The following is a 25,479-nucleotide window of genomic DNA, read 5'->3' on the forward strand; positions in this document are numbered from 1 at the left end:
CTACCAGGAGGTCATTGGGCGCAACCATGCAGAAACAAGGGAGTCGGCTGCCAAGGAAAGGCTACAGTTTTAAGGGCAGGAGAGGATGTGTGGCGTGGGTGTCATTTTTCCTGCCACCCGCTGGTGCGTCGAGACTGTGGTATCCGGCGAGCCTGGCCAAAGGCCAGACAAGTCATACCGGTTCAAGTGTCTAGGCTGTTGTCTGGGTTTTCTCTTTGCATGGCTGTGGGTAACAAGTTGCTTGCAGAGTACCTGGGCCTCACGGTTTCCCCAATGTCACGTCACTGATGGTCCCAGAGTGTGAAAGTACCAGACACCACTGCAAGTTACACCATTGCTGCAAGGGTTTCCCCGCCGCGTTGAGCATCGGAATGGTTCCCATGCCATTAGCTTTGTGTGTGGGCCAAGGGTAGGTTGCCAGTCTTGGCAGCAGGCCAGGAAGTATGGCTACAGGTGAATCTCCATTGTTCAGTCCAGGAGTTCCTCTGGTGTGTTTTGTCACCGGTCCCTACAAGCTGCTTTTGTGGGAGGTCGTCCCATTTGGCCAAGGGCCGTTCCCTTGTGGAAGATCTCAGGGACCACATTTCCCCTTGACGGTGAGTCCACTGTGTGGAAGCGTATGCGCCAGGAGTGGTTTGCTTCCCCAGAGGGCAGTGGCTCTTACGCTGAGTAATGCCATTTCCCCTGAGGGTGTCTCAGCGGTTCACGATGACATCCCTATGCTGTTTCGGTGGGGAGGCGCCTCAGGCGGGGAAGTTCAAGGCCCATACCAGGGGTTTGATGGACGGCTGTGCTCTTTGTGTTGATGCCCGTGCACTCTGAAGGCATCCGTGCCACGAAGCATTCACGTTTGGCTGTGGACACACAGACATGATGGGCTGCAAATGAAATGTTGAGGGGAGATAGAGCGCACATCGCTGGGCGGTATCACCCTTTGCCTCTGTGCCCCCGTTCACTTTTCTCAAACATCCCTGTGTTCTGTCACACTGAGGCAGGTGGTGGAGTGCCCGGGAACAAACACCTGCAGCAGCATGGGGCCCTCTGTATAGTCCATGGTACCTGGAGAAGTGAGGACAGTGCGGCAAGTTGAGGCAAGTCGAGGCAAAAGAGTCTCAGAGTGATTTTGGCGTGAAGTACTTGAGGATCCTTGTAGGAACCTTGTGCTGGTGAGTGGAAATTCTTTGCAGAAACCTAGATGTTTGGCCACGGGGACTTGTGCCCTGAGACTACACCCTCACCTTCTTGGCTCTTCCAGTGGCACCCAAGATCCGATGCCATGATCCTTAGCTCCATTGGCAGCCCCGTGGGTCGGCTCTGGCCGCTCCTGACTGCTGACATGATTGAGATCGTTGACTGCCCTGCGGTGGAGCCTGCAACTTTGAACGTGCAGCCTTTGAGCAGGTGGATTGATGATGACTCCCATAAATGCACTGCTTGGCACTCTGAACCAATGAATGGGTCTCAGGTTTCTCCGCAGTCATGTCACTGACGGGCCCGGGGTCGAAAATACAAGGCGGCAGGGAAAGTTACCCAGTTACTGCAAGGGTTTGCCCTGCCAGTTTGGGCATTGGAATATCTCCAATGCCAATAGCTTTCTGTACGACCCAAGGGCATCGCCTCTGGCTTGACAAGGTTCCTGGTAGAAACCTTGTGGGGGTAAACGGAACTTCTTTGAAGAATCCTAGATGTTTGGCCACGGGGACTTGTGCGGCGAGACTACACCGTCACATTCCGGGCGCTTCCTGGGGCACCCGAGCTCCGATGCCCTGAGACTTGGGTGCACTTTCTGCCCCGTGGCTCGAGTCTGGCCGCTCCCTACTGCTGAGAGGATTGTGCTTGCTGACAGTCCGCGACTTTGCACGTCCAGCCTTTGAGCAGCTGCATGGATCGGTGATGACTCCCATAAATGCATTCCTTCGAAATCTAAACAAAATGAATGAGCAATACCTACCATCTTCTCATCCTAACTGAGGTCCAGCACGTGGCTCCCAAAGGAAAATTAGGGAGAGGTCCATGTCGCATTTGCTACTGTGGGCTCGCGCAGCAACATTGTTCAAGTTGAGGGTGGCGGTCTTCTCGTGCAGAAAGAGCCATGTGGAGAGGAGCCTGGGATGTCCATCTACGTGGGAAGGCTAAGGACAACTTGACGTCTCTGGGCACCTGAGTCTAGCCAAAACTGCTATCCCCTGCCGCGGTCAGCATCAGCATGCGGGTATGAAAGGAAGCATGAGCCACTGGTACTCCTCTGGCTTGCCCTCGAGACCTACAGGCCACCCTCGAGCTCAGGTCGTTGCCTTGTTCCCGCAAGGAAACAGAAGTCTCTGCACTCAGGGTCAGAGAAGGAGTCCTGGCCAGGCCAGGCTTCTATGTCATGTTCAGCTTGGGAGGTGGGATGTAGTTTACGTTTGCCCTGATGGTCAGGGGAAATCAAATGGGCCACCGTCCCACGGATTTGGGCGACGCTGTTGGCTCCTCCTTGGGTTGTGTCCTGCTTGTGTGTTGTGAGTGGAGAGGTTGGAAAATGCCTTAGGCAAATCCAGGGGACATCAAGCTACTTAGGTGAAGGGTGGATTCGTTTGGGTCCTGGTGGAGAGAGGAAGGCAAGGCGAGCAGGAAATACACGTGAGAGTGTTGGCTAAGCCCACAGGCTTACTGTTGGGTGGATAGATGGTCGGTGGACATAGGGTTCCCGGAACTCTTTTGGGATATCTTCAGGAGCATTTGGAGTCCCGTGTAGGGAAGGAATACAGGTGCACATTCATGGACCATCCTAACCTTTTCCTCTCCTTTCTCAATGTGCTTCACGGCGGGTCCTTGTTCCAGTGAATGGTGCCTTCACGGCACAGTATGGTGTCTTCTCACTGGGCCCGATTTGGAGCCATTGGGATGTTTTGTCCCTGTGTGGCCTCCTTGCCCCTATGTTGAGGATGTTAAGGTGTTCCTTAGGACAGCCCAGCGTCATTGCTATACCCAGTCGGCATAGCATTCCCTGAGGTTTGGAGCTCTCCCCGGAGGTCTTTGGGCCCAACCATGCAGAAAGAAGCGAGTTGGCTGCCAAGGAAATGCTACAGGTTTAAGGGCTGGAGTGAAAGTGTGCTGCAGGGGTCATTTTGTCCTGCCGCCTTCTGATGCTGCGAGCCTGTGATCTCCAGCATGCATGGCTTCAAGCCAGAGAAGTCATGCCGGTTCAAGGGTCCAGGATGTTGCAGGCGTTCCCTCATTGCACGGCTGTGGGTGACACGTTGGTTCTGGAGGACCTGGGTCTCATGGTTTCTCCAAGGTCTTGTCCTTGAAGGGAAGAAAGACAATGTGCAAGGTGCTACGATAAGATACCCAGTTGCTGCAAGGGTTTGCCCCGCCACTTTGGGCATTGGAATGGCTCCCTTGCCATTAGCTTTGGTTGCGGTCCTAGGAAGTTCCTCTGGCTTGGCAGGAGACCAGGAAGTATGCCTGCTGGTGAGTCTCCCTTGATCAGTCCAGGGGTTCCTCAGGTGCCCTTTGTCACGGGTCCCTACGAGCCGCTTTTGATGGAGGTCGTCATATCCGGCCAAGGGCCCTTCCCTTGTGGAAGATCTCTCCCCTTGAGGGTGTGTCCACTGTGTGGAATCATAAGTGCCAAGGGCGTGTTTGTTGCCAAAGAGGGCACTTGCTCTTAGGCTGAGGGGGCCCAGTTGTCCTGAGGGTGTCTCAGGGGATCAGGAAGACATCGTTTTGCTGTGATGCAGGGCAGATTGCTCAGGAGAGGAATTTCAGGGCCCGAGACCAGGGTGTTGTTGGCCGGCGGCGCTCTTTGTCCTGATGGCCGCACGCTGTGAAGGCGCCTGTGCCACGATGCTTTCACGTTTGGGTGCGTACAAACAGGCAAGATAGACAGCAAATGAAATGTTGAGGAGAGATAGAACACACATCACTGGGTGGTATCGACCTTTCCCTCGCTGCGCCCGTGCACCTTCCTCAAGCCTGCGTGTGTTCTCTCACCCGAGCCAGGTGGAATGCCAGGGAAAGAATGCCAGCAGCAGCCTGGGGCCATCCGTATAATCCCTGATACCCGTTGAAAGGAGGACGGCGTGGCAAGGCGAGGCCAGGCGAAGGAGTCTCGGAGGGGTCCTGGCGTGCATTCCATGAGGATCCTGCTTTAACCCTTGTTGCGGTAAGTGACACTTCTTTGCTAAACCTAAAGGTTTGGCGACGGGAACGTGTGCACCGGGGCTACAACCTCACCTTCTGGTCTTTTCTCGGGGAACACGAGCTTTGATGCCCTGAGAACTGGCTGCATTTCCTGACCCATGGCTCGGCTCTGGCCACTTCTGTACGCTGATATGATTCAGCTCGCTGGCCGTCCCATGGTGGAATCTGCAACTTTGCATGTCCAACGTTTGAGCATGTGCTTGGATCGATGATGACTCCCACAAATGCATTCCTTGGAAATCTGAACAAAATGAGTGAGAAATCCCTACCGTCTCCTCGTTGGAACTGAGGTCCAGCACGTGGCTCCCAAAAGGAAAGTAGGGAGAGGTTCACATTGCATTTGCGGCCGTGGGTGTCCACAGCCACGTTGTTCAAGTTGAGGGTTGTGGTCATCTCATGGGGAGAAGAGCAATTGGGAAAGGAGCCTGGGATGCCAATCCAGGTGGTAAGGCGTGGGACAGCATGTCGTCTCTGGGTTCCTTGGTCTAGCCAGGACTGCTGTCCCCTGCCACGTTTCAGCATGCAGGTAGGAGAGGAAGCGTGCGCCATTGCTGGTTCTGCCACCTGCGCTTGAGTTCAACAGGCTGCCCCCATCTGCTGGTCATTGCCTTGTGGCCTCAAAGAAACAGAAGTCTGTAGGCTCAGGGTCAGAACAGGATTCCAGGCCTAGGGCAGGCTTCTTTGTCATGTTCTGCTTGGGAGACCATATGCAATTTAGGTTTCTCCTGATGAGGGGAGAAATCAAATGGGCCACTGTTCCTGGGAGTTTAGGCAATCTGATGGCTCCTCCTCGGGTTGTGTCCTGCTTGTGTGTGCTGTGTGAAGGGGCTGGAAAATGCCTTAGTCAAGCTTGGTCACGGCAAGCTTCCTTGGTGAGGGGTGGCTCTGGCATCTTGCCGTGACACGTTGGGATCCCGGTGGAGAGAGAGTAAGGTAAGGCGAGTGAAAGAGAGACGTGAGATGGCTGGCTAAGCCCACAGGTTTACTGGTGTGTGGATAGATCGACGGTGGCCCTGGGGTTCCCGGAACACATTTGGGATTCCCTAAGGGCATCTGGAGGCACGTGTAGGGAGAGAATACGGGAGCACATTTGTGGACTGTCCCTCCTCTTTCCTCTCCTTGGCCGATTTGCTTCATGGCGGGTCCTTGTCCAGCGAAAGGTTGCCTTCATGGCACAGTATGGTGTCTTCTCATGGGGGCCGATTTGGAGGCATTGGGGTGTTTTGTCCCTGTCTGGCCACGTTCCCCATGTGTTCAAGACGTGAAGGTGTTCCTGAGGACAGCCAAGCATCATTTCTCTACCCGGCCCACATAGCGTTCCCTGAGGATTGGAGCTCTACCAGGAGGTCTTTGGGCGCAACCATGCAGAAAAAAGGGAGTCGGCTGCCAAGGAAAGGCTACAGTTTTAAGGGCAGGAGAGGATGTGTGGCGTGGGTGTCATTTTTCCTGCCACCCGCTGGTGCGTCGAGACTGTGGTATCCGGCGAGCCTGGCCAAAGGCCAGAGAAGTCATACCGGTTCAAGTGTCTAGGCTTTTGTCTGGGTTTTCTCTTTGCATGGCTGTGGGTAACAAGTTGCTTGCAGAGTACCTGGGCCTCACGGTTTCCCCAATGTCACGTCACTGATGGTCCCAGAGTGTGAAAGTACCAGACACCACTGCAAGTTACACCATTGCTGCAAGGGTTTCCCCGCCGCGTTGAGCATCGGAATGGTTCCCATGCCATTAGCATTGTGTGTGGGCCAAGGGTAGGTTGCCAGTCTTGGCAGCAGGCCAGGAAGTATGGCTACAGGTGAATCTCCATTGTTCAGTCCAGGAGTTCCTCTGGTGTGTTTTGTCAACGGTCCCTACAAGCTGCTTTTGTGGGAGGTCGTCCCATTTGGCCAAGGGCCGTTCCCTTGTGGAAGATCTCAGGGACCACATTTCCCCTTGAGGGTGAGTCCACTGTGTGGAAGCGTATGCGCCAGGAGTGGTTTGGTACCCCAGAGGGCAGTGGCTCTTACGCTGAGTAATCCCATTTCCCCTGAGGGTGTCTCAGCGGTTCAGGGTGACATCCCTATGCTGTGTCGGTGGGGAGGCGGTTCAGGCGGGGAAGTTCAAGGCCCATACCAGGGGTTTGATGGACGGCCGTGCTCTTTGTGTTGATGCCCGTGCACTCTGAAGGCATCCGTGCCACGAAGCATTCACGTTTGGCTGTGGACACACAGACATGATGGGCTGCAAATGAAATGTTGAGGGGAGATAGAGCGCACATCGCTGGGCGGTATCACCCTTTGCCTCTGTGCCCCCGTTCACTTTTCTCAAACATCCCTGTGTTCTGTCACACTGAGGCAGGTGGTGGAGTGCCCGGGAACAAACACCTGCAGCAGCATGGGGCCCTCTGTATAGTCCATGGTACCTGGAGAAGTGAGGACAGTGCGGCAAGTTGAGGCAAGTCGAGGCAAAAGAGTCTCAGAGTGATTTTGGCGTGAAGTACTTGAGGATCCTCGTAGGAACCTTGTGCTGGTGAGTGGAAATTCTTTGCAGAAACCTAGATGTTTGGCCACGGGGACTTGTGCCCTGAGATACACCCTCACCTTCTTGGCTCTTTCAGTGGCACCCGAGATCCGATGCCATGATCCTTAGCTCCATTGGCAGCCCCGTGGGTCGGCTCTGGCCGCTCCTGACTGCTGACATGATTGAGATCGTTGGCTGCCCTGCGGTGGAGCCTGCAACTTTGAACGTGCAGCCTTTGAGCATGTGGATTGATGATGACTCCCATAAATGCACTGCTTGGCACTCTGAACCAATGAATGGGTCTCAGGTTTCTCCGCAGTCATGTCACTGACTGGCCCGGGGGCGAAAATACAAGGCGACAGGGAAATTTACCCAGTTGCTGCAAGGGTTTGCCCTGCCAGTTTGGGCATTGGAATATCTCCAATGCCAATAGCTTTCTGTACGACCCAAGGGCATCGCCTCTGGCTTGACAAGGTTCCTGGTAGAAACCTTGTGGGGGTAAACGGAACTTCTTTGAAGAAACCTAGATGTTTGGCCACGGGGACTTGTGCGGCGAGACTACACCGTCACATTCCGGGCGCTTCCTGGGGCACCCGAGCTCCGATGCCCTGAGACTTGGGTGCACTTTCTGCCCCGTGGCTCGAGTCTGGCCGCTCCCTACTGCTGAGAGGATTGTGCTTGCTGACAGTCCGCGACTTTGCACGTCCAGCCTTTGAGCAGCTGTGTGGATCGGTGATGAATCCCATAAATGCATTCCTTCGAAATCTAAACAAAATGAATGAGCAATACCTACCATCTTCTCATCCTAACTGAGGTCCAGCACGTGGCTCCCAAAGGAAAATTAGGGAGAGGTCCATGTCGCATTTGCTACTGTGGGCTCGCGCAGCAACATTGTTCAAGTTGAGGGTGGCGGGCTTCTCGTGCAGAAAGAGCCAAGTGGAGAGGAGCCTGGGATGTCCCTCTACGTGGGAAGGCTAAGGACAACTTGACGTCTCTGGGCACCTGAGTCTAGAAAAACTGCTATCCCCTGCCGCAGTCAGCATGCGGGTATGAAAGGAAGCATGAGCCACTGGTACTCCTCTGGCTTGCCCTCGAGACCTACAGGCCACCCTCGAGCTCAGGTCGTTGCCTTGTTCCCGCAAGGAAACAGAAGTCTCTGCACTCAGGGTCAGAGAAGGAGTCCTGGCCAGGCCAGGCTTCTATGTCATGTTCAGCTTGGGAGGTGGGATGTAGTTTACGTTTGCCCTGATGGTCAGGGGAAATCAAATGGGCCACCGTCCCACGGATTTGGGCGACGCTGTTGGCTCCTCCTTGGGTTGTGTCCTGCTTGTGTGTTGTGTGTGGCGAGGTTGGAAAATGCCTTAGGCAAATCCAGGGGACATCTAGCTACTTAGGTGAGGGGTGGATTCGTTTGGGTCCTGGTGGAGAGAGGAAGGCAAGGCGAGCAGGAAATACACGTGAGAGTGTTGGCTAAGCCCACAGGCTTACTGTTGGGTGGATAGATGGTCGGTGGACATAGGGTTCCCGGAACTCTTTTGGGATATCTTCAGGAGCATTTGGAGTCCCGTGTAGGGAAGGAATACAGGTGCACATTCATGGACCATCCCAACCTTTTCCTCTCCTTTCTCAATGTGCTTCACGGCGGGTCCTTGTTCCAGTGAATGGTGCCTTCACGGCACAGTATGGTGTCTTCTCACTGGGCCCGATTTGGAGCCGTTGGGATGTTTTGTCCCTGTGTGGCCTCCTTGCCCCTATGTTGAGGATGTTAAGGTGTTCCTTAGGACAGCCCAGCGTCATTGCTATACCCAGTCGGCATAGCATTCCCTGAGGTTTGGAGCTCTCCCCGGAGGTCTTTGGGCCCAACCATGCAGAAAGAAGCGAGTTGGCTGCCAAGGAAATGCTACAGGTTTAAGGGCTGGAGTGAAAGTGTGCTGCAGGGGTCATTTTGTCCTGCCGCCTTCTGGTACTGCGAGCCTGTGATCTCCAGCATGCATGGCTTCAAGCCAGAGAAGTCATGCCGGTTCAAGGGTCCAGGATGTTGGAGGCGTTCCCTCATTGCACGGCTGTGGGTGACACGTTGGTTCTGGAGGACCTGGGTCTCATGGTTTCTCCAAGGTCTTGTCCTTGAAGGGAAGAAAGACAATGTGCAAGGTGCTACGATAAGATACCCAGTTGCTGCAAGGGTTTGCCCCGCCACTTTGGGCATTGGAATGGCTCCCTTGCCATTAGCTTTGGTGGCGGTCCTAGGAAGTTCCTCTGGCTTGGCAGGAGACCAGGAAGTATGCCTGCTGGTGAGTCTCCCTTGATCAGTCCAGGGGTTCCTCAGGTGCCCTTTGTCACGGGTCCCTACGAGCAGCTTTTGATGGAGGTCGTCATATTCGGCCAAGGGCCCTTCCCTTGTGGAAGATCTCTCCCCTTGAGGGTGTGTCCACTGTGTGGAATCAAAAGTGCCAAGGCCGTGTTTGTTGCCAAAGAGGGCACTTGTTCTTAGGCTGAGGGGGCCCAGTTGTCCTGAGGGTGTCTCAGGGGATCAGGAAGACATCGTTTTGCTGTGATGCAGGGCAGATTGCTCAGGAGAGGAATTTCAGGGCCCGAGGCCAGGGTCTTGTTGGTCGGCGGCGCTCTTTGTCCTGATGGCCACACGCTATGTAGGCGCATGTGCCACGATGCTTTCACGTTTGGGTGAGTAAACACAGGCAAGATGGACAGCAAATGAAATGTTGAGGAGAGATAGAACACACATCACTGGGTGGTATCGACCTTTCCCTCGCTGCGCCCGTGCACCCTCCTCAAGCCTGCGTGTGTTCTCTCACCCGAGCCAGGTGGAATGCCAGGGAAAGAATGCCAGCAGCAGCCTGGGGCCATCCGTATAATCCCTGATGCCCGTTGAAAGGAGGACGGCGTGGCAAGGCGAGGCCAGGCGAAGGAGTCTCGGAGGGGTCCTGGCGTGCATTCCATGAGGATCCTGCTTTAACCCTTGTTGCGGTAAGCGACACTTCTGTGCTAAACCTAAAGGTTTGGCGACGGGAACGTGTGCACCGGGGCTACATCCTCACCTTCTGGTTTTTTCTCGGGGAACACGAGCTTTGATGCCCTGAGAACTGGCTGCATTTCCTGACCCATGGCTCGGCTCTGGCCACTTCTGTACGCTGATATGATTCAGCTCGCTGGCCGTCCCATGGTGGAATCTGCAACTTTGCATGTCCAACGTTTGAGCATGTGCTTGGATCGATGATGACTCCCACAAATGCATTCCTTGGAAATCTGAACAAAATGAGGGAGAAATTCCTACCATCTCCTCGTTGGAACTGAGGTCCAGCACGTGGCTCCCAAAAGGAAAGTAGGGAGAGGTTCACATTGGATTTGCGGCCGTGGGTGTCCACAGCCACGTTGTTCAAGTTGAGGGTTGTGGTCATCTCATGGGGATAAGAGCAATTGGGAAAGGAGCCTGGGATGCCAATCCTTCGGGAAGGCGTGGGACACCGTGCCGTCTCTGGGTTCCTTGGTCTAGCCAGGACTGCTGTCCCCTGCCACGGTTCAGCATGCAGGTAGGAGAGGAAGCGTGCGCCATTGCTGGTTCTGCCACCTGCGCTTGAGTTCAACAGGCTGCCCCCATCTGCTGGTCATTGCCTTGTGGCCTCAAAGAAACAGAAGTCTGTAGGCTCAGGGTCAGAACAGGATTCCAGGCCTAGGGCAGGCTTCTTTGTCATGTTCTGCTTGGGAGACCATATGCAATTTAGGTTTCTCCTGATGAGGGGAGAAATCAAATGGGCCACTGTTCCTGGGAGTTTAGGCAATCTGATGGCTCCTCCTCGGGTTGTGTCCTGCTTGTGTGTGCTGTGTGAAGGGGCTGGAAAATGCCTTAGTCAAGCTTGGTCACGGCAAGCTTCCTTGGTGAGGGGTGGCTCTGGCATCTTGCCGTGACACGTTGGGATCCCGGTGGAGAGAGATTAAGGTAAGGCGAGTGAAAGAGAGACGTGAGATGGCTGGCTAAGCCCACAGGTTTACTGGTGGGTGGATAGATCGACGGTGGCCATGGGGTTCCCGGAACACATTTGGGATTCCCTCAGGAGCATCTGGAAGCACGTGTAGGGAGAGAATACGGGAGCACATTTGTGGACTGTCCCTCCTCTTTCCTCTCCTTGGCCGATTTGCTTCATGGCGGGTCCTTGTCCAGCGAAAGGTTGCCTTCATGGCACAGTATGGTGTCTTCTCATGGGGGCCGATTTGGAGGCCTTGGGGTGTTTTGTCCCTGTCTGGCCACGTTCCCCCTGTGTAGAAGACGTGAAGGTGTTCCTGAGGACAGCCAAGCATCATTTCTCTACCCGGCCCACATAGCGTTCCCTGAGGATTGGAGCTCTACCAGGAGGTCATTGGGCGCAACCATGCAGAAACAAGGGAGTCGGCTGCCAAGGAAAGGCTACAGTTTTAAGGGCAGGAGAGGATGTGTGGCGTGGGTGTCATTTTTCCTGCCACCCGCTGGTGCGTCGAGACTGTGGTATCCGGCGAGCCTGGCCAAAGGCCAGACAAGTCATACCGGTTCAAGTGTCTAGGCTGTTGTCTGGGTTTTCTCTTTGCATGGCTGTGGGTAACAAGTTGCTTGCAGAGTACCTGGGCCTCACGGTTTCCCCAATGTCACGTCACTGATGGTCCCAGAGTGTGAAAGTACCAGACACCACTGCAAGTTACACCATTGCTGCAAGGGTTTCCCCGCCGCGTTGAGCATCGGAATGGTTCCCATGCCATTAGCTTTGTGTGTGGGCCAAGGGTAGGTTGCCAGTCTTGGCAGCAGGCCAGGAAGTATGGCTACAGGTGAATCTCCATTGTTCAGTCCAGGAGTTCCTCTGGTGTGTTTTGTCACCGGTCCCTACAAGCTGCTTTTGTGGGAGGTCGTCCCATTTGGCAAAGGGCCGTTCCCTTGTGGAAGATCTCAGGGACCACATTTCCCCTTGACGGTGAGTCCACTGTGTGGAAGCGTATGCGCCAGGAGTGGTTTGCTTCCCCAGAGGGCAGTGGCTCTTACGCTGAGTAATGCCATTTCCCCTGAGGGTGTCTCAGCGGTTCACGATGACATCCCTATGCTGTTTCGGTGGGGAGGCGCCTCAGGCGGGGAAGTTCAAGGCCCATACCAGGGGTTTGATGGACGGCTGTGCTCTTTGTGTTGATGCCCGTGCACTCTGAAGGCATCCGTGCCACGAAGCATTCACGTTTGGCTGTGGACACACAGACATGATGGGCTGCAAATGAAATGTTGAGGGGAGATAGAGCGCACATCGCTGGGCGGTATCACCCTTTGCCTCTGTGCCCCCGTTCACTTTTCTCAAACATCCCTGTGTTCTGTCACACTGAGGCAGGTGGTGGAGTGCCCGGGAACAAACACCTGCAGCAGCATGGGGCCCTCTGTATAGTCCATGGTACCTGGAGAAGTGAGGACAGTGCGGCAAGTTGAGGCAAGTCGAGGCAAAAGAGTCTCAGAGTGATTTTGGCGTGAAGTACTTGAGGATCCTTGTAGGAACCTTGTGCTGGTGAGTGGAAATTCTTTGCAGAAACCTAGATGTTTGGCCACGGGGACTTGTGCCCTGAGACTACACCCTCACCTTCTTGGCTCTTCCAGTGGCACCCAAGATCCGATGCCATGATCCTTAGCTCCATTGGCAGCCCCGTGGGTCGGCTCTGGCCGCTCCTGACTGCTGACATGATTGAGATCGTTGACTGCCCTGCGGTGGAGCCTGCAACTTTGAACGTGCAGCCTTTGAGCAGGTGGATTGATGATGACTCCCATAAATGCACTGCTTGGCACTCTGAACCAATGAATGGGTCTCAGGTTTCTCCGCAGTCATGTCACTGACGGGCCCGGGGTCGAAAATACAAGGCGGCAGGGAAAGTTACCCAGTTACTGCAAGGGTTTGCCCTGCCAGTTTGGGCATTGGAATATCTCCAATGCCAATAGCTTTCTGTACGACCCAAGGGCATCGCCTCTGGCTTGACAAGGTTCCTGGTAGAAACCTTGTGGGGGTAAACGGAACTTCTTTGAAGAATCCTAGATGTTTGGCCACGGGGACTTGTGCGGCGAGACTACACCGTCACATTCCGGGCGCTTCCTGGGGCACCCGAGCTCCGATGCCCTGAGACTTGGGTGCACTTTCTGCCCCGTGGCTCGAGTCTGGCCGCTCCCTACTGCTGAGAGGATTGTGCTTGCTGACAGTCCGCGACTTTGCACGTCCAGCCTTTGAGCAGCTGCATGGATCGGTGATGACTCCCATAAATGCATTCCTTCGAAATCTAAACAAAATGAATGAGCAATACCTACCATCTTCTCATCCTAACTGAGGTCCAGCACGTGGCTCCCAAAGGAAAATTAGGGAGAGGTCCATGTCGCATTTGCTACTGTGGGCTCGCGCAGCAACATTGTTCAAGTTGAGGGTGGCGGTCTTCTCGTGCAGAAAGAGCCATGTGGAGAGGAGCCTGGGATGTCCATCTACGTGGGAAGGCTAAGGACAACTTGACGTCTCTGGGCACCTGAGTCTAGCCAAAACTGCTATCCCCTGCCGCGGTCAGCATCAGCATGCGGGTATGAAAGGAAGCATGAGCCACTGGTACTCCTCTGGCTTGCCCTCGAGACCTACAGGCCACCCTCGAGCTCAGGTCGTTGCCTTGTTCCCGCAAGGAAACAGAAGTCTCTGCACTCAGGGTCAGAGAAGGAGTCCTGGCCAGGCCAGGCTTCTATGTCATGTTCAGCTTGGGAGGTGGGATGTAGTTTACGTTTGCCCTGATGGTCAGGGGAAATCAAATGGGCCACCGTCCCACGGATTTGGGCGACGCTGTTGGCTCCTCCTTGGGTTGTGTCCTGCTTGTGTGTTGTGTGTGGAGAGGTTGGAAAATGCCTTAGGCAAATCCAGGGGACATCAAGCTACTTAGGTGAGGGGTGGATTCGTTTGGGTCCTGGTGGAGAGAGGAAGGCAAGGCGAGCGGGAAATACACGTGAGAGTGTTGGCTAAGCCCACAGGCTTACTGTTGGGTGGATAGATGGTCGGTGGACATAGGGTTCCCGGAACTCTTTTGGGATATCTTCAGGAGCATTTGGAGTCCCGTGTAGGGAAGGAATACAGGTGCACATTCATGGACCATCCCAACCTTTTCCTCTCCTTTCTCAATGTGCTTCACGGCGGGTCCTTGTTCCAGTGAATGGTGCCTTCACGGCACAGTATGGTGTCTTCTCACTGGGCCCGATTTGGAGCCGTTGGGATGTTTTGTCCCTGTGTGGCCTCCTTGCCCCTATGTTGAGGATGTTAAGGTGTTCCTTAGGACAGCCCAGCGTCATTGCTATACCCAGTCGGCATAGCATTCCCTGAGGTTTGGAGCTCTCCCCGGAGGTCTTTGGGCCCAACCATGCAGAAAGAAGCGAGTTGGCTGCCAAGGAAATGCTACAGGTTTAAGGGCTGGAGTGAAAGTGTGCTGCAGGGGTCATTTTGTCCTGCCGCCTTCTGGTACTGCGAGCCTGTGATCTCCAGCATGCATGGCTTCAAGCCAGAGAAGTCATGCCGGTTCAAGGGTCCAGGATGTTGGAGGCGTTCCCTCATTGCACGGCTGTGGGTGACACGTTGGTTCTGGAGGACCTGGGTCTCATGGTTTCTCCAAGGTCTTGTCCTTGAAGGGAAGAAAGACAATGTGCAAGGTGCTACGATAAGATACCCAGTTGCTGCAAGGGTTTGCCCCGCCACTTTGGGCATTGGAATGGCTCCCTTGCCATTAGCTTTGGTGGCGGTCCTAGGAAGTTCCTCTGGCTTGGCAGGAGACCAGGAAGTATGCCTGCTGGTGAGTCTCCCTTGATCAGTCCAGGCGTTCCTCAGGTGCCCTTTGTCACGGGTCCCTACGAGCAGCTTTTGATGGAGGTCGTCATATTCGGCCAAGGGCCCTTCCCTTGTGGAAGATCTCTCCCCTTGAGGGTGTGTCCACTGTGTGGAATCAAAAGTGCCAAGGCCGTGTTTGTTGCCAAAGAGGGCACTTGTTCTTAGGCTGAGGGGGCCCAGTTGTCCTGAGGGTGTCTCAGGGGATCAGGAAGACATCGTTTTGCTGTGATGCAGGGCAGATTGCTCAGGAGAGGAATTTCAGGGCCCGAGGCCAGGGTCTTGTTGGTCGGCGGCGCTCTTTGTCCTGATGGCCACACGCTATGTAGGCGCATGTGCCACGATGCTTTCACGTTTGGGTGAGTAAACACAGGCAAGATGGACAGCAAATGAAATGTTGAGGAGAGATAGAACACACATCACTGGGTGGTATCGACCTTTCCCTCGCTGCGCCCGTGCACCCTCCTCAAGCCTGCGTGTGTTCTCTCACCCGAGCCAGGTGGAATGCCAGGGAAAGAATGCCAGCAGCAGCCTGGGGCCATCCGTATAATCCCTGATGCCCGTTGAAAGGAGGACGGCGTGGCAAGGCGAGGCCAGGCGAAGGAGTCTCGGAGGGGTCCTGGCGTGCATTCCATGAGGATCCTGCTTTAACCCTTGTTGCGGTAAGCGACACTTCTGTGCTAAACCTAAAGGTTTGGCGACGGGAACGTGTGCACCGGGGCTACATCCTCACCTTCTGGTTTTTTCTCGGGGAACACGAGCTTTGATGCCCTGAGAACTGGCTGCATTTCCTGACCCATGGCTCGGCTCTGGCCACTTCTGTACGCTGATATGATTCAGCTCGCTGGCCGTCCCATGGTGGAATCTGCAACTTTGCATGTCCAACGTTTGAGCATGTGCTTGGATCGATGATGACTCCCACAAATGCATTCCTTGGAAATCTGAACAAAATGAGGGAGAAATTCCTACCATCTCCTCGTTGGAACTGAGGTCCAGCACGTGGCTCCCAAAAGGAAAGTAGGGAGAGGTTCACATTGGATTTGCGGCCGTGGGTGTCCACAGCCACGTTGTTCAAGTTGAGGGTTGTGGTCATCTCATGGGGATAAGAGCAATTGGGAAAGGAGCCTGGGATGCCAATCCTTCGGGAAGGCGTGGGACACCGTGCCGTCTCTGGGTTCCTTGGTCTAGCCAGGACTGCTGTCCCCTGCCACGGTTCAGCATGCAGGTAGGAGAGGAAGCGTGCGCCATTGCTGGTTCTGCCACCTGCGCTTGAGTTCAACAGGCTGCCCCCATCTGCTGGTCATTGCCTTGTGGCCTCAAAGAAACAGAAGTCTGTAGGCTCAGGGTCAGAACAGGATTCCAGGCCTAGGGCAGGCTTCTTTGTCATGTTCTGCTTGGGAGACCATATGCAATTTAGGTTTCTCCTGATGAGGGGAGAAATCAAATGGGCCACTGTTCCTGGGAGTTTAGGCAATCTGATGGCTCCTCCTCGGGTTGTGTCCTGCTTGTGTGTGCTGTGTGAAGGGGCTGGAAAATGCCTTAGTCAAGCTTGGTCACGGCAAGCTTCCTTGGTGAGGGGTGGCTCTGGCATCTTGCCGTGACACGTTGGGATCCCGGTGGAGAGAGATTAAGGTAAGGCGAGTGAAAGAGAGACGTGAGATGGCTGGCTAAGCCCACAGGTTTACTGGTGGGTGGATAGATCGACGGTGGCCATGGGGTTCCCGGAACACATTTGGGATTCCCTCAGGAGCATCTGGAAGCACGTGTAGGGAGAGAATACGGGAGCACATTTGTGGACTGTCCCTCCTCTTTCCTCTCCTTGGCCGATTTGCTTCATGGCGGGTCCTTGTCCAGCGAAAGGTTGCCTTCATGGCACAGTATGGTGTCTTCTCATGGGGGCCGATTTGGAGGCCTTGGGGTGTTTTGTCCCTGTCTGGCCACGTTCCCCCTGTGTTGAAGACGTGAAGGTGTTCCTGAGGACAGCCAAGCATCATTTCTCTACCCGGCCCACATAGCGTTCCCTGAGGATTGGAGCTCTACCAGGAGGTCATTGGGCGCAACCATGCAGAAACAAGGGAGTCGGCTGCCAAGGAAAGGCTACAGTTTTAAGGGCAGGAGAGGATGTGTGGCGTGGGTGTCATTTTTCCTGCCACCCGCTGGTGCGTCGAGACTGTGGTATCCGGCGAGCCTGGCCAAAGGCCAGACAAGTCATACCGGTTCAAGTGTCTAGGCTGTTGTCTGGGTTTTCTCTTTGCATGGCTGTGGGTAACAAGTTGCTTGCAGAGTACCTGGGCCTCACGGTTTCCCCAATGTCACGTCACTGATGGTCCCAGAGTGTGAAAGTACCAGACACCACTGCAAGTTACACCATTGCTGCAAGGGTTTCCCCGCCGCGTTGAGCATCGGAATGGTTCCCATGCCATTAGCTTTGTGTGTGGGCCAAGGGTAGGTTGCCAGTCTTGGCAGCAGGCCAGGAAGTATGGCTACAGGTGAATCTCCATTGTTCAGTCCAGGAGTTCCTCTGGTGTGTTTTGTCACCGGTCCCTACAAGCTGCTTTTGTGGGAGGTCGTCCCATTTGGCCAAGGGCCGTTCCCTTGTGGAAGATCTCAGGGACCACATTTCCCCTTGACGGTGAGTCCACTGTGTGGAAGCGTATGCGCCAGGAGTGGTTTGCTTCCCCAGAGGGCAGTGGCTCTTACGCTGAGTAATGCCATTTCCCCTGAGGGTGTCTCAGCGGTTCACGATGACATCCCTATGCTGTTTCGGTGGGGAGGCGCCTCAGGCGGGGAAGTTCAAGGCCCATACCAGGGGTTTGATGGACGGCTGTGCTCTTTGTGTTGATGCCCGTGCACTCTGAAGGCATCCGTGCCACGAAGCATTCACGTTTGGCTGTGGACACACAGACATGATGGGCTGCAAATGAAATGTTGAGGGGAGATAGAGCGCACATCGCTGGGCGGTATCACCCTTTGCCTCTGTGCCCCCGTTCACTTTTCTCAAACATCCCTGTGTTCTGTCACACTGAGGCAGGTGGTGGAGTGCCCGGGAACAAACACCTGCAGCAGCATGGGGCCCTCTGTATAGTCCATGGTACCTGGAGAAGTGAGGACAGTGCGGCAAGTTGAGGCAAGTCGAGGCAAAAGAGTCTCAGAGTGATTTTGGCGTGAAGTACTTGAGGATCCTTGTAGGAACCTTGTGCTGGTGAGTGGAAATTCTTTGCAGAAACCTAGATGTTTGGCCACGGGGACTTGTGCCCTGAGACTACACCCTCACCTTCTTGGCTCTTCCAGTGGCACCCAAGATCCGATGCCATGATCCTTAGCTCCATTGGCAGCCCCGTGGGTCGGCTCTGGCCGCTCCTGACTGCTGACATGATTGAGATCGTTGACTGCCCTGCGGTGGAGCCTGCAACTTTGAACGTGCAGCCTTTGAGCAGGTGGATTGATGATGACTCCCATAAATGCACTGCTTGGCACTCTGAACCAATGAATGGGTCTCAGGTTTCTCCGCAGTCATGTCACTGACGGGCCCGGGGTCGAAAATACAAGGCGGCAGGGAAAGTTACCCAGTTACTGCAAGGGTTTGCCCTGCCAGTTTGGGCATTGGAATATCTCCAATGCCAATAGCTTTCTGTACGACCCAAGGGCATCGCCTCTGGCTTGACAAGGTTCCTGGTAGAAACCTTGTGGGGGTAAACGGAACTTCTTTGAAGAATCCTAGATGTTTGGCCACGGGGACTTGTGCGGCGAGACTACACCGTCACATTCCGGGCGCTTCCTGGGGCACCCGAGCTCCGATGCCCTGAGACTTGGGTGCACTTTCTGCCCCGTGGCTCGAGTCTGGCCGCTCCCTACTGCTGAGAGGATTGTGCTTGCTGACAGTCCGCGACTTTGCACGTCCAGCCTTTGAGCAGCTGCATGGATCGGTGATGACTCCCATAAATGCATTCCTTCGAAATCTAAACAAAATGAATGAGCAATACCTACCATCTTCTCATCCTAACTGAGGTCCAGCACGTGGCTCCCAAAGGAAAATTAGGGAGAGGTCCATGTCGCATTTGCTACTGTGGGCTCGCGCAGCAACATTGTTCAAGTTGAGGGTGGCGGTCTTCTCGTGCAGAAAGAGCCATGTGGAGAGGAGCCTGGGATGTCCATCTACGTGGGAAGGCTAAGGACAACTTGACGTCTCTGGGCACCTGAGTCTAGCCAAAACTGCTATCCCCTGCCGCGGTCAGCATCAGCATGCGGGTATGAAAGGAAGCATGAGCCACTGGTACTCCTCTGGCTTGCCCTCGAGACCTACAGGCCACCCTCGAGCTCAGGTCGTTGCCTTGTTCCCGCAAGGAAACAGAAGTCTCTGCACTCAGGGTCAGAGAAGGAGTCCTGGCCAGGCCAGGCTTCTATGTCATGTTCAGCTTGGGAGGTGGGATGTAGTTTACGTTTGCCCTGATGGTCAGGGGAAATCAAATGGGCCACCGTCCCACGGATTTGGGCGACGCTGTTGGCTCCTCCTTGGGTTGTGTCCTGCTTGTGTGTTGTGAGTGGAGAGGTTGGAAAATGCCTTAGGCAAATCCAGGGGACATCAAGCTACTTAGGTGAAGGGTGGATTCGTTTGGGTCCTGGTGGAGAGAGGAAGGCAAGGCGAGCAGGAAATACACGTGAGAGTGTTGGCTAAGCCCACAGGCTTACTGTTGGGTGGATAGATGGTCGGTGGACATAGGGTTCCCGGAACTCTTTTGGGATATCTTCAGGAGCATTTGGAGTCCCGTGTAGGGAAGGAATACAGGTGCACATTCATGGACCATCCTAACCTTTTCCTCTCCTTTCTCAATGTGCTTCACGGCGGGTCCTTGTTCCAGTGAATGGTGCCTTCACGGCACAGTATGGTGTCTTCTCACTGGGCCCGATTTGGAGCCATTGGGATGTTTTGTCCCTGTGTGGCCTCCTTGCCCCTATGTTGAGGATGTTAAGGTGTTCCTTAGGACAGCCCAGCGTCATTGCTATACCCAGTCGGCATAGCATTCCCTGAGGTTTGGAGCTCTCCCCGGAGGTCTTTGGGCCCAACCATGCAGAAAGAAGCGAGTGGCTGCCAAGGAAATGCTACAGGTTTAAGGGCTGGAGTGAAAGTGTGCTGCAGGGGTCATTTTGTCCTGCCGCCTTCTGATGCTGCGAGCCTGTGATCTCCAGCATGCATGGCTTCAAGCCAGAGAAGTCATGCCGGTTCAAGGGTCCAGGATGTTGGAGGCGTTCCCTCATTGCACGGCTGTGGGTGACACGTTGGTTCTGGAGGACCTGGGTCTCATGGTTTCTCCAAGGTCTTGTCCTTGAAGGGAAGAAAGACAATGTGCAAGGTGCTACGATAAGATACCCAGTTGCTGCAAGGGTTTGCCCCGCCACTTTGGGCATTGGAATGGCTCCCTTGCCATTAGCTTTGGTTGCGGTCCTAGGAAGTTCCTCTGGCTTGGCAGGAGACCAGGAAGTATGCCTGCTGGTGAGTCTCCCTTGATCAGTCCAGGGGTTCCTCAGGTGCCCTTTGTCACGGGTCCCTACGAGCCGCTTTTGATGGAGGTCGTCATATCCGGCCAAGGGCCCTTCCCTTGTGGAAGATCTCTCCCCTTGAGGGTGTGTCCACTGTGTGGAATCATAAGTGCCAAGGGGCGTGTTTGTTGCCAAAGAGGGCACTTGCTCTTAGGCTGAGGGGGCCCAGTTGTCCTGAGGGTGTCTCAGGGGATCAGGAAGACATCGTTTTGCTGTGATGCAGGGCAGATTGCTCAGGAGAGGAATTTCAGGGCCCGAGACCAGGGTGTTGTTGGCCGGCGGCGCTCTTTGTCCTGATGGCCGCACGCTGTGAAGGCGCCTGTGCCACGATGCTTTCACGTTTGGGTGCGTACAAACAGGCAAGATAGACAGCAAATGAAATGTTGAGGAGAGATAGAACACACATCACTGGGTGGTATCGACCTTTCCCTCGCTGCGCCCGTGCACCTTCCTCAAGCCTGCGTGTGTTCTCTCACCCGAGCCAGGTGGAATGCCAGGGAAAGAATGCCAGCAGCAGCCTGGGGCCATCCGTATAATCCCTGATACCCGTTGAAAGGAGGACGGCGTGGCAAGGCGAGGCCAGGCGAAGGAGTCTCGGAGGGGTCCTGGCGTGCATTCCATGAGGATCCTGCTTTAACCCTTGTTGCGGTAAGTGACACTTCTTTGCTAAACCTAAAGGTTTGGCGACGGGAACGTGTGCACCGGGGCTACAACCTCACCTTCTGGTCTTTTCTCGGGGAACACGAGCTTTGATGCCCTGAGAACTGGCTGCATTTCCTGACCCATGGCTCGGCTCTGGCCACTTCTGTACGCTGATATGATTCAGCTCGCTGGCCGTCCCATGGTGGAATCTGCAACTTTGCATGTCCAACGTTTGAGCATGTGCTTGGATCGATGATGACTCCCACAAATGCATTCCTTGGAAATCTGAACAAAATGAGTGAGAAATCCCTACCGTCTCCTCGTTGGAACTGAGGTCCAGCACGTGGCTCCCAAAAGGAAAGTAGGGAGAGGTTCACATTGCATTTGCGGCCGTGGGTGTCCACAGCCACGTTGTTCAAGTTGAGGGTTGTGGTCATCTCATGGGGAGAAGAGCAATTGGGAAAGGAGCCTGGGATGCCAATCCAGGTGGTAAGGCGTGGGACAGCATGTCGTCTCTGGGTTCCTTGGTCTAGCCAGGACTGCTGTCCCCTGCCACGTTTCAGCATGCAGGTAGGAGAGGAAGCGTGCGCCATTGCTGGTTCTGCCACCTGCGCTTGAGTTCAACAGGCTGCCCCCATCTGCTGGTCATTGCCTTGTGGCCTCAAAGAAACAGAAGTCTGTAGGCTCAGGGTCAGAACAGGATTCCAGGCCTAGGGCAGGCTTCTTTGTCATGTTCTGCTTGGGAGACCATATGCAATTTAGGTTTCTCCTGATGAGGGGAGAAATCAAATGGGCCACTGTTCCTGGGAGTTTAGGCAATCTGATGGCTCCTCCTCGGGTTGTGTCCTGCTTGTGTGTGCTGTGTGAAGGGGCTGGAAAATGCCTTAGTCAAGCTTGGTCACGGCAAGCTTCCTTGGTGAGGGGTGGCTCTGGCATCTTGCCGTGACACGTTGGGATCCCGGTGGAGAGAGAGTAAGGTAAGGCGAGTGAAAGAGAGACGTGAGATGGCTGGCTAAGCCCACAGGTTTACTGGTGTGTGGATAGATCGACGGTGGCCCTGGGGTTCCCGGAACACATTTGGGATTCCCTAAGGGCATCTGGAGGCACGTGTAGGGAGAGAATACGGGAGCACATTTGTGGACTGTCCCTCCTCTTTCCTCTCCTTGGCCGATTTGCTTCATGGCGGGTCCTTGTCCAGCGAAAGGTTGCCTTCATGGCACAGTATGGTGTCTTCTCATGGGGGCCGATTTGGAGGCATTGGGGTGTTTTGTCCCTGTCTGGCCACGTTCCCCATGTGTTCAAGACGTGAAGGTGTTCCTGAGGACAGCCAAGCATCATTTCTCTACCCGGCCCACATAGCGTTCCCTGAGGATTGGAGCTCTACCAGGAGGTCTTTGGGCGCAACCATGCAGAAAAAAGGGAGTCGGCTGCCAAGGAAAGGCTACAGTTTTAAGGGCAGGAGAGGATGTGTGGCGTGGGTGTCATTTTTCCTGCCACCCGCTGGTGCGTCGAGACTGTGGTATCCGGCGAGCCTGGCCAAAGGCCAGAGAAGTCATACCGGTTCAAGTGTCTAGGCTTTTGTCTGGGTTTTCTCTTTGCATGGCTGTGGGTAACAAGTTGCTTGCAGAGTACCTGGGCCTCACGGTTTCCCCAATGTCACGTCACTGATGGTCCCAGAGTGTGAAAGTACCAGACACCACTGCAAGTTACACCATTGCTGCAAGGGTTTCCCCGCCGCGTTGAGCATCGGAATGGTTCCCATGCCATTAGCATTGTGTGTGGGCCAAGGGTAGGTTGCCAGTCTTGGCAGCAGGCCAGGAAGTATGGCTACAGGTGAATCTCCATTGTTCAGTCCAGGAGTTCCTCTGGTGTGTTTTGTCAACGGTCCCTACAAGCTGCTTTTGTGGGAGGTCGTCCCATTTGGCCAAGGGCCGTTCCCTTGTGGAAGATCTCAGGGACCACATTTCCCCTTGAGGGTGAGTCCACTGTGTGGAAGCGTATGCGCCAGGAGTGGTTTGGTACCCCAGAGGGCAGTGGCTCTTACGCTGAGTAATCCCATTTCCCCTGAGGGTGTCTCAGCGGTTCAGGGTGACATCCCTATGCTGTGTCGGTGGGGAGGCGGTTCAGGCGGGGAAGTTCAAGGCCCATACCAGGGGTTTGATGGACGGCCGTGCTCTTTGTGGTGATGCCCGTGCACTCTGAAGGCATCCGTGCCACGAAGCATTCACGTTTGGCTGTGGACACACAGACATGATGGGCTGCAAATGAAATGTTGAGGGGAGATAGAGCGCACATCGCTGGGCGGTATCACCCTTTGCCTCTGTGCCCCCGTTCACTTTTCTCAAACATCCCTGTGTTCTGTCACACTGAGGCAGGTGGTGGAGTGCCCGGGAACAAACACCTGCAGCAGCATGGGGCCCTCTGTATAGTCCATGGTACCTGGAGAAGTGAGGACAGTGCGGCAAGTTGAGGCAAGTCGAGGCAAAAGAGTCTCAGAGTGATTTTGGCGTGAAGTACTTGAGGATCCTCGTAGGAACCTTGTGCTGGTGAGTGGAAATTCTTTGCAGAAACCTAGATGTTTGGCCACGGGGACTTGTGCCCTGAGATACACCCTCACCTTCTTGGCTCTTTCAGTGGCACCCGAGATCCGATGCCATGATCCTTAGCTCCATTGGCAGCCCCGTGGGTCGGCTCTGGCCGCTCCTGACTGCTGACATGATTGAGATCGTTGGCTGCCCTGCGGTGGAGCCTGCAACTTTGAACGTGCAGCCTTTGAGCATGTGGATTGATGATGACTCCCATAAATGCACTGCTTGGCACTCTGAACCAATGAATGGGTCTCAGGTTTCTCCGCAGTCATGTCACTGACTGGCCCGGGGGCGAAAATACAAGGCGACAGGGAAATTTACCCAGTTGCTGCAAGGGTTTGCCCTGCCAGTTTGGGCATTGGAATATCTCCAATGCCAATAGCTTTCTGTACGACCCAAGGGCATCGCCTCTGGCTTGACAAGGTTCCTGGTAGAAACCTTGTGGGGGTAAACGGAACTTCTTTGAAGAAACCTAGATGTTTGGCCACGGGGACTTGTGCGGCGAGACTACACCGTCACATTCCGGGCGCTTCCTGGGGCACCCGAGCTCCGATGCCCTGAGACTTGGGTGCACTTTCTGCCCCGTGGCTCGAGTCTGGCCGCTCCCTACTGCTGAGAGGATTGTGCTTGCTGACAGTCCGCGACTTTGCACGTCCAGCCTTTGAGCAGCTGTGTGGATCGGTGATGAATCCCATAAATGCATTCCTTCGAAATCTAAACAAAATGAATGAGCAATACCTACCATCTTCTCATCCTAACTGAGGTCCAGCACGTGGCTCCCAAAGGAAAATTAGGGAGAGGTCCATGTCGCATTTGCTACTGTGGGCTCGCGCAGCAACATTGTTCAAGTTGAGGGTGGCGGGCTTCTCGTGCAGAAAGAGCCAAGTGGAGAGGAGCCTGGGATGTCCCTCTACGTGGGAAGGCTAAGGACAACTTGACGTCTCTGGGCACCTGAGTCTAGAAAAACTGCTATCCCCTGCCGCAGTCAGCATGCGGGTATGAAAGGAAGCATGAGCCACTGGTACTCCTCTGGCTTGCCCTCGAGACCTACAGGCCACCCTCGAGCTCAGGTCGTTGCCTTGTTCCCGCAAGGAAACAGAAGTCTCTGCACTCAGGGTCAGAGAAGGAGTCCTGGCCAGGCCAGGCTTCTATGTCATGTTCAGCTTGGGAGGTGGGATGTAGTTTACGTTTGCCCTGATGGTCAGGGGAAATCAAATGGGCCACCGTCCCACGGATTTGGGCGACGCTGTTGGCTCCTCCTTGGGTTGTGTCCTGCTTGTGTGTTGTGTGTGGCGAGGTTGGAAAATGCCTTAGGCAAATCCAGGGGACATCTAGCTACTTAGGTGAGGGGTGGATTCGTTTGGGTCCTGGTGGAGAGAGGAAGGCAAGGCGAGCAGGAAATACACGTGAGAGTGTTGGCTAAGCCCACAGGCTTACTGTTGGGTGGATAGATGGTCGGTGGACATAGGGTTCCCGGAACTCTTTTGGGATATCTTCAGGAGCATTTGGAGTCCCGTGTAGGGAAGGAATACAGGTGCACATTCATGGACCATCCCAACCTTTTCCTCTCCTTTCTCAATGTCCTTCACGGCGGGTCCTTGTTCCAGTGAATGGTGCCTTCACGGCACAGTATGGTGTCTTCTCACTGGGCCCGATTTGGAGACATTGGGATGTTTTGTCCCTGTGTGGCCTCCTTGCCCCTATGTTGAGGATGTTAAGGTGTTCCTAAGGACAGCCCAGCGTCATTGCTATACCCAGTCGGCATAGCATTCCCTGAGGTTTGGAGCTCTCCCGGGAGGTCTTTGGGCCCAACCATGCAGAAAGAAGCGAGTTAGCTGCCAAGGAAATGCTACAGGTTTAAGGGCTGGAGTGAAAGTGTGCTGCAGGGGTCATTTTGTCCTGCCGCCTTCTGGTGCTGCGAGCCTGTGACCTACAGCATGCATGGCTTCAAGCCAGAGAAGTCATGCCGGTTCAAAAGTCCAGGATGTTGGAGGCGTTCCATCATTGCACGGCTGTGGGTGACACGTTGGTTCTGGCGGACCTGGGTCTCATGGTTTCTCCAAGGTCTTGTCCTTGAAGGGAAGAAAGACAATGTGCAAGGTGCTACGATAAGATACCCAGTTGCTGGAAGGGTTTGCCCCGCCACTTTGGGCATTGGAATGGCTCCCTTGCCATTAGCTTTG

At 54.8% G+C, this 25,479-nt stretch overlaps 9 non-coding genes across 9 annotated transcripts; all 9 read left to right on the plus strand.

Annotated features, from left to right (window-relative positions):
* The first annotated feature begins 1,884 nt into the window (after positions 1-1,884).
* LOC137777979 (small nucleolar RNA SNORD116) lies at positions 1,885-1,976 on the plus strand. Its single transcript, XR_011076692.1, has one exon. It is a non-coding gene; the product is annotated as a small nucleolar RNA SNORD116 (small nucleolar RNA).
* Positions 1,977-4,390: 2,414 nt separating this feature from the next.
* LOC137753041 (small nucleolar RNA SNORD116) lies at positions 4,391-4,482 on the plus strand. Its single transcript, XR_011071363.1, has one exon. It is a non-coding gene; the product is annotated as a small nucleolar RNA SNORD116 (small nucleolar RNA).
* A 2,925-nt stretch (positions 4,483-7,407) lies between these two features.
* On the plus strand, positions 7,408-7,499 carry LOC137749872 (small nucleolar RNA SNORD116). Its single transcript, XR_011070308.1, has one exon. It is a non-coding gene; the product is annotated as a small nucleolar RNA SNORD116 (small nucleolar RNA).
* A 2,407-nt stretch (positions 7,500-9,906) lies between these two features.
* Positions 9,907-9,998, plus strand: LOC137754239 (small nucleolar RNA SNORD116). Its single transcript, XR_011071778.1, has one exon. It is a non-coding gene; the product is annotated as a small nucleolar RNA SNORD116 (small nucleolar RNA).
* Positions 9,999-12,924: 2,926 nt separating this feature from the next.
* LOC137777986 (small nucleolar RNA SNORD116) lies at positions 12,925-13,016 on the plus strand. The gene has a single exon (XR_011076697.1). It is a non-coding gene; the product is annotated as a small nucleolar RNA SNORD116 (small nucleolar RNA).
* A 2,414-nt stretch (positions 13,017-15,430) lies between these two features.
* LOC137754245 (small nucleolar RNA SNORD116) lies at positions 15,431-15,522 on the plus strand. Its single transcript, XR_011071779.1, has one exon. It is a non-coding gene; the product is annotated as a small nucleolar RNA SNORD116 (small nucleolar RNA).
* Positions 15,523-18,448: 2,926 nt separating this feature from the next.
* LOC137777991 (small nucleolar RNA SNORD116) lies at positions 18,449-18,540 on the plus strand. Its single transcript, XR_011076698.1, has one exon. It is a non-coding gene; the product is annotated as a small nucleolar RNA SNORD116 (small nucleolar RNA).
* Positions 18,541-20,954: 2,414 nt separating this feature from the next.
* LOC137753045 (small nucleolar RNA SNORD116) lies at positions 20,955-21,046 on the plus strand. Its single transcript, XR_011071364.1, has one exon. It is a non-coding gene; the product is annotated as a small nucleolar RNA SNORD116 (small nucleolar RNA).
* A 2,925-nt stretch (positions 21,047-23,971) lies between these two features.
* On the plus strand, positions 23,972-24,063 carry LOC137749884 (small nucleolar RNA SNORD116). Its single transcript, XR_011070312.1, has one exon. It is a non-coding gene; the product is annotated as a small nucleolar RNA SNORD116 (small nucleolar RNA).
* Positions 24,064-25,479: the final 1,416 nt, after the last annotated feature.

The sequence above is a fragment of the Eschrichtius robustus genome, chromosome 1, assembly GCF_028021215.1.
Source record: "Eschrichtius robustus isolate mEscRob2 chromosome 1, mEscRob2.pri, whole genome shotgun sequence".
NCBI classification, from domain to species: domain Eukaryota; kingdom Metazoa; phylum Chordata; class Mammalia; order Artiodactyla; family Eschrichtiidae; genus Eschrichtius; species Eschrichtius robustus.